This window comes from Saccostrea echinata, unplaced genomic scaffold, assembly GCF_033153115.1.
Source record: "Saccostrea echinata isolate AGI-Se365-2 ecotype Australia unplaced genomic scaffold, CSIRO_AGI_Sech_v1 ptg000061l, whole genome shotgun sequence".
Taxonomy (NCBI): Eukaryota; Metazoa; Mollusca; class Bivalvia; order Ostreida; family Ostreidae; genus Saccostrea; species Saccostrea echinata.
This window is the reverse complement of record NW_026889810.1, coordinates 646,991-654,534: the sequence shown is the minus strand read 5'-3', so window position 1 is coordinate 654,534 and position 7,544 is coordinate 646,991. Positions and strand designations below refer to the sequence as shown.

The 7,544-nt window shown below is 35.8% G+C and overlaps 1 pseudogene; it reads left to right on the top strand.

Moving 5' to 3' along the window:
• The first annotated feature begins 433 nt into the window (after positions 1-433).
• On the top strand, positions 434-6,981 carry LOC133175149 (uncharacterized; annotated as a pseudogene).
• The last annotated feature ends 563 nt before the right edge of the window (positions 6,982-7,544 follow it).

The following is a 7,544-nucleotide window of genomic DNA, read 5'->3' as shown; positions in this document are numbered from 1 at the left end:
CTGCGTACAAAATGATCAACAGCTGAAATGTTCATTCAAATGAATGACTAGATTCTTTCAAATGGTGCTTGTAAATGCATGGTAGTTGTGTGCGATGTTATGAATTAACTTCAACAAACTATGGAGCTAAAAATACATAAAATACATCACCAGCCTCATCCAAGCAATCCAAACCAGGATGCCCTCAAAGTCCAACACAACAATTCAAACAAGCTTCTGTCCAACCCTCTGCCACAACAGATGTATGACTCTGTGTCAAGTTTTACTAATGGCCGTAAGTCAAAACGTAAATGTAGACGTAACCATAACTTATGTCGATTTTGCCTTTTACTAAAGGTCGTACCTTACGATCTGGCTTAGATTTATGTCAAAATCTACGTGTGCCCTCCAGCAGCCGTCGAAAAGCACGTAGCATTATCAAAAATGACGACATATGCAGCGTTCTTTAAAACGCCAGCGTGTTTTTCGCGACAGGAGTCAGCCACTGGACTCGCTAAATGACACAGATCTAAATTCTAAATTCCAGATACCGTTTTCCGCGGAGGATCATTGTTAGTTTGATTGATGGTGTGGACGAACAAATACGATCCTCTACGAAAATGTCCCACGTCATCCCTACTCAGCTGCAGGTAATATTTATCAACATTGAAACTGAAAGCATCCATTGCATGTTTGGATGCCACATCCTGTGACAACGGGAGTTTCTAAAGGAAAAATCGTTAGGTCAAGAAAACAAAATTCCGGCAAAAGTACAACATAGATATAGTACGATCACATACATGCATCAACATCAAGGAATAAATGTAAAGCAAATCAAAAAAAAAAAAAAAATAAATAAATAAAATAACCTTATGTCGATTAACATTAGGGAATATATAAATCCCATCGTTTTCTAGTAGATACATTTATAGCTATTGGTGCGTCTTCTTATATATACATGTACTTATACGTACGTTATTTAGTGTAGGTGTTTTTTTAAACAAGGTTTAATGACAAGTGTTATTTTTTCAAAAACTAAAATATCCTAAAAATGACTTTAATGTTGATTCAATACTTGACTTTTTATCTTTTATCATCCGGAAGAAGGCAACATCTTAAGGGGGGGGGGGGGTGTCAGTAAAAGCATTTAATAATTATCATACGAGTAGTGGTTTTGTGGACACTTACAATAGGGAAGGACAAATAAATTAGGGGTTTCAGACAATTTTTTGTCACAACCTCATCTGAACAACTTAAATCTGTACTACCTGACAATTTCTTGTTTTTTTTTTTCCCGAGTCAAGTGGTTCTGGATATGATTTTTATAGAAAAGAGCATTTATTTATTTCTAATTTAGAGCCCAGAACAGAAAATTATGAAATTATAACAATGATAAGGAAAAGATATACCAATGAATAGTATGACAATTAGTAAATAACACTGCTCATTTCAACAATACTTTTGTGCTATTTCAGTTAAAAGGAATATAAAATATTAAAGTCTATGACTACTATAACATGTTATCATTTATAAATTTGCCAACAAAATTAAGAGTTGCCATGTCTTCAGTATTGAGTAACCAAAAAAGTTTTTGTTCATTATCTAAAGCTGAGAAATTTGGAAATTTACTATTAATTAACGGAAATATTTCTTTTGTTTTATGGTCATATTTTTAAATGTTATCCAAAAATGAGTTTCATCATCTATACTTCTATAGCATATCGATCTTTTCTAGGGATGTTAGTAAATCTTCCCACTTTTATTTGCACCCCGTGACAGGAAATTCTTAATTTACATAGAGATTTTCTCTGCTCCAAATTTTTAACTACTGATATATAATTCTCATAACCCTAATTTTGTTCCGAGTTACACATATGTGCTTAATTTGTCATCAGTATAGCTTTACTGACTTGTATACCAATTCTTTACCTAATAATCTAATAAGGTTTTATGACAGACTGACTTAAATTTATGCTTCCCATAACAAATTACTTCATCTATTACCCCACAAGAATGTTACTATTTTTAAAATTATCTCCCCTTCATCCAAGTTTGTTCTGTGGCAAGTTTGATCGAAATTGACATAATTTTTCTTTCAAACCTCACGTATTAAGTACTTTATTGTTTCCTGCAAAAGCTGACTTCTTCTCCATAGTAGGAGGCATCCGTGGGATTTCGAAGTCATCAGTCTCCGTCCTATTACCAACGGTGTGCCGAGTACTTTCTGATCACCTAGACAACGTAAAGTTCCCAAAGTCTACAAACTAGGACAGATTAAGAAAAAGTTTTACAGCATCGCCCGATTGCCCAACATTGTGGAGGCCATTGACGAAACTCTAATTCATATTAAGGGTATGACTAGTGATGAAGAGCATATGTATGTTTCTAGGAAGAACTTTCATGCACTGAACATACAGGGAGTGGTGGACGCAGACATGAGGTATACCTCATATGTACACAAATTTTATTGTTTTGCCATTTTTTAAGATTATATCATTTTTGAAACTCTATCCATTTATATTATAAAATTTGGATTGACAGATTCCGCAAACCAGAAATGTGGTGAAAAGTACCTTTGGATTGCTCAAGTTCAGATTTAGGTAGTGTACATTATTATGTCACTGATGTGATTGTAAATGCTATTACGAAACACTGTTTGATAATGTCCCTCAACATCAGATGTTGCAATGTGATATTCAGCATTGTAGATGCCTTCACATTAGCGGGGATGACTTCCCTTTAATCCTACTAAATGCTGAATTGTCTTTGTGATTTCAAAAACCGTCACGGTAGCTCAGTCGGTAGACGCTTGCTAGTGAGTTCGAATCTCGGCCGCGACTGACCTAAGTCAATAAAGAATAGGTAGCAAATGTTCCTTCGCCAAGCGCTCGGCACTTTGAAGTGAAAGTTGCGGATCATTCGGATGAGACCTTAAAAACCGAGGCCCCGTGTCACTGTAAGCGTTGACACGATAAAGAACCCTCACTGCGTAATGGCCCTGAGTGCCGAGTAAAGGTCTAAATTTGAAGCCCTTCACCGGTTTATGATGACGTCTCTATATAAGTGAAAAAATCTTGAACGGGGCGTACAACAATCAATCAATCAATCTAAGTTGTCGATACCTTCACGGTAGCTCATCGGTAAAGCGCTGTCTCTGTGATCGGAAGATCGTGTGTTCGAATCACGGCCTCGACTGACTTATGTCGATAAAAACAGGTAGCAAAATATAAAAAAAAAAATAGGTATCAATAACAACATTCAAATTGAATCTCTGATTCTCTTCAGAATTGACTATCCCCTTCAGAAAGTTTTCAAATGAAATGAAGTTATCATTTATCTTCCAAGTAACCATAACCTGCTTTGTTACCAAATTTACCAAATCCCGCTATACTGTTACGAAATCCCGCACAAGTTACCATTTTACGCTTTATAAACGTTAATGTTCTGGACCCAATGAGAATGTTATTCTTCTTAAAAAGATCTAAAGAAAGGTTTTTAATTTACCCCCGTTACCATGTCTCGATCTTTGAGTTTCCAAATACCGTTGGAAAGTTTAGGGTTGACAAATCTTACATTTGCTTTGAATTTGCCTTATGAATTATGTTTGTGCATTTGTGTTTTCTAGAAATCAACAGCGAAATCTCTAGCGCAAGCCTCTCTTTAATTAAATGGAGGGACAATCGCCTAAACGAATGGTTGGAAAACCAGTCCCAAACAGTTGAAAACCTTAAAGCGACTAAGGCACGTAAGAGGGAACCAAAAGTTGTGTCACTGCCTAAAGGGAGAAAAATTGACTCTGTATGTTTGAACATTTCCTCCAAGGAGGGGGAACTTAACAGGAATTAAATGCAGCCATTTGTAGCACAGAATCGGAGAGTCTTTTCTCTGTGGAAGAGCCCCCCTTAAGAAAAAGAGAAAAAAAGAAGACACCGTCAGCCTCCAATTCCTCCAAGACAAAAAGGGTAAAAAGACTAAGAAGCAAACATGCTCGTCTCGTATGTAACAAAAGGGTAGTCCATATGCGGCGCCACATGAGACAAGTTCACAATCAGGAGGTTTTTGAGACACCTGTGAAGGAAGGGGATACATCGTGCGAACCTGTATATTATGTGACAAAAGAATTGCAAGAATTGGGGATCAACTACGGAGCATGCACCAAATAAGAGACAAATAGCGTATCGTGGACCTCTGCTTTAAGAGCCCTCAGGTTGTTGACCTTTGCACCAAGTATATATATATATATATATATATATATATATATATATATATATATATATATATATATATGTATGTATATATGTATAGCTTGATGCCTGATTCATTGTAGTGAGGAGTCTTTATCTCCTCTGCGGCTTGAGACCTTACCCGACCCAACTGAAGAGGAAGGTTTGTAATCACTTTCATATTTTTGAGACGTTATAGTAGAAATTTTATTCGTGCTGGAGCCAAATAATAATCTTTTTAAGGAGATCCAACGTTGACGAAACAGAGGAAATATGTCCACCCTCGCCCGCTGAATCTTTAAGGGGTGATTTAGAGGTGGATCAGAGTTCATATGAACCTACTTCTATTAAATATCTAATAATGATATGAACTTATTTCAACGAATCTCGATCTACTTAGGACTCCTTGGATATTGTGATTTGCTTCCTTTTTTTTTTAGGAACAAGCAGTCACCAGAGAGGGAAGCTAATGTTTATGGGTTGGTATCTTTAATATCTCAATGTTTTTCAAAACTTTTTGCTTAACATTTTATCAATAAAATTAATTTTGACCAGATGATTAATGTCATTTGTAGGAAAAAATTGGAAACAGTAGAAAATCACCTAGCAGTAGGTTGATGTCCTTTAAAAACAAAACAAAACAAACTTTCAAAAATATGGTAGTGCTAATTTATAATTGCTACACTATATTAATATTAAGAGACTTAAATTTAATTACCCTTTATTTCAATTCTTTCTTTTTTCTAAATTACATTTTCATTTCTTTCATTGCGTTTTGTAAGAAATCTATCATTGCATTTAGTGGCTCTGAAGACACCGTCCTGTACTAGAAAAATTCAGGTGAGAAATATGCAACATGCGTGGATGGTAAGCCATGCTTAAGAATTTTACTTCTTAGCTAGTTTGTTGATCTCATAAAAACAAAATCATCCTTTGTATGTTTTGGAGTCCATCGAGTAGCGATAATGAAATTATTATTTCGTAAATTTGATTTTGCCATCAGATAATCGGAACCCCATTTTCTTTACATTTAAGTTCCTTTCCTAGCCATATTCAAAGCTTGGCTTCAGGGGCAAATGTCAAATAGAGACGAGAAATCGGCTCATCAAATAATAACGCACGTATTTTTGATCTCGAAAGCCATGAGTAAAACGCCAACCTTCTTCGTGAGGGACTTGCTAAATGAAGTACGGTAAATATTTTGAGGAATGGTTCAACTATTCCATGCGTATACGACAGGCTAGTAAAGTGAAATCATATTTGACCAGTCTTGGAAATTTCGTAGCCTTTTGTATAAATTCCTACTTTCCTACAGAGAAAAAGACAGAGCATCTCTTAAAGATGATTCAAATGCTCAAGGATGCCAAGAAAGGTCTTCGGAAAAAGATTTCACAAAGCAAAGAAAAACGCAAGTGGAAGCTGATACGCTTCGTGAGTGTTTCTTAAAAATTAAATGAAAATGTATGCATATAAAATAAGTTCCTTTGTGACATTGAAAGATATATGTTTTCATTAAATTTCTTTTTACACATAATCTCATAAGCCCTGAAGATGCAAGTAATTTTCTGAAGCCCGACTTTGTTGCAAAAAAGAAGATGACATTCGGAAAGCCTTACACCTAACCCTGACAATGGATTCCTTCATCACAATAAGAGGCTATTTCATATTTTGAATTCTCATATCAAATGGCCAGAGAGCAGGGGCAGTCCTTTGCAGTTAGGTTAAAGACTCCCTTACTTACATCAGCCTATGCAGAGATTCGGGAAAACGATTATGACGTCACGTTAAAACTACACAATGAATCTCGTCGAATAATTACGAATGTTCTTTTTCATACACATTCAAATACAGTTTTTTTTCCTCATAAATTATAGGAACATAATTCGATGTGTATCTTCTCTCGCAATAATAACACTATTTGAATGCAGAATTAAAGCCACCTTGATATCGCTGTAGTGAGATGACGTCACTGATTAGTTTGACACGCAGTTTCTATGTACTTGAGGCGTGGATCAAACTATTATTGTAGCTTGTTTTGTTTGCTTGTTTGTATGTTGTTTAACGTCCCTCTCGAGAATTTTTCACTCATATGGAGACGCCACCACTTGCCGGTGGAGAGCTGCAAATTTTGACCTATACTCGGCACTTAAGGCCATTGAGCAATGAGGGATCTTTTTCGTGCCAGCACCTACTGCGACACGGGACCTCGGTTTATACGGACTCATCAGAAGGACCGGTCTCCACAGTGGGATTCGAACCAGCGATGTAAGGATCAACTCCTTACTCCGCGTTTCTAGAGCAGACTCTCTAACCACTGCGCCAAGCGGGCGATTATAGTAGCTTGTAATTACGAGGGGTGATCAAAAAGTTCGCGAACTATCTCTATATTTACAAAACCACAATTCATATCAAAATGAAATTTGACACACATATAGTCATACACATGTTCTATAGATAGCAGGTGTTAGGTGATTTTTGCTCCATGTTTGTGACGTCACAATGTAAAAATAACGTCAATATGTAGGTGACTTGTGACAAAAAATGGTTGACTTAGTCGTATTCGTGCAACGAACGGCTTTAAAGTTTAACGTATATCTTAGAAATTCCTTGGCAGTAGCATATGATAATTTGTACAAGGTTTATGAAGACAAAAGACTTGCCAGAAGTTTAATCATTAATTGGTTTGATTGTTTTAGTGAAGAAAGCTAGATGGTTAAAAATAACGTTTGTTCTCTTACCCAGTGAAAGCAAACTGGGAAAGAGATGTGTCCTTAGTTGAGCAATTTGTTATGAAAGATCGCCAAGTTACAGTTAGAAACATAGCTGAATATCTTAACAATGAAATAATTATTAAATCCCTAAAATACCGTTTACTTTTGACTTGAAGAGGCAGTCAACCAGAAAGCCAGGCAGTATTGTATTAATAGGCGGCACATCGAATGTGACGAATATTTGATATTTTATTGAAAACGATATTAATGTAGTGCTCACGATCGACTGTCCGAATAAGTTTTAACAGTTGTAAGAACGGAAGTACTCGTCACATCCCACTTCACTAATTAGCAATGTTTGTTTACTATTAGTGTCGGTGGTTCAGATTCTGGTAAGACTTTATTTTTTTAAAAATGTAAAACTGAAATAGAAAAAAAAGTTATAGAAATCTATAAATCTACTACTTAATGAGGAAACTTACTTAACTATGTAACAGGGGTATCACTATGGAAGTATATAACACAACACTCCTGTCAGGGTTCATCAGATTTATTGCACAGTGGAGTGATTATATATATTGTGTTGTATTGTGTAAGCCCTGTAAATATCATAAAAACAACAATAAATATA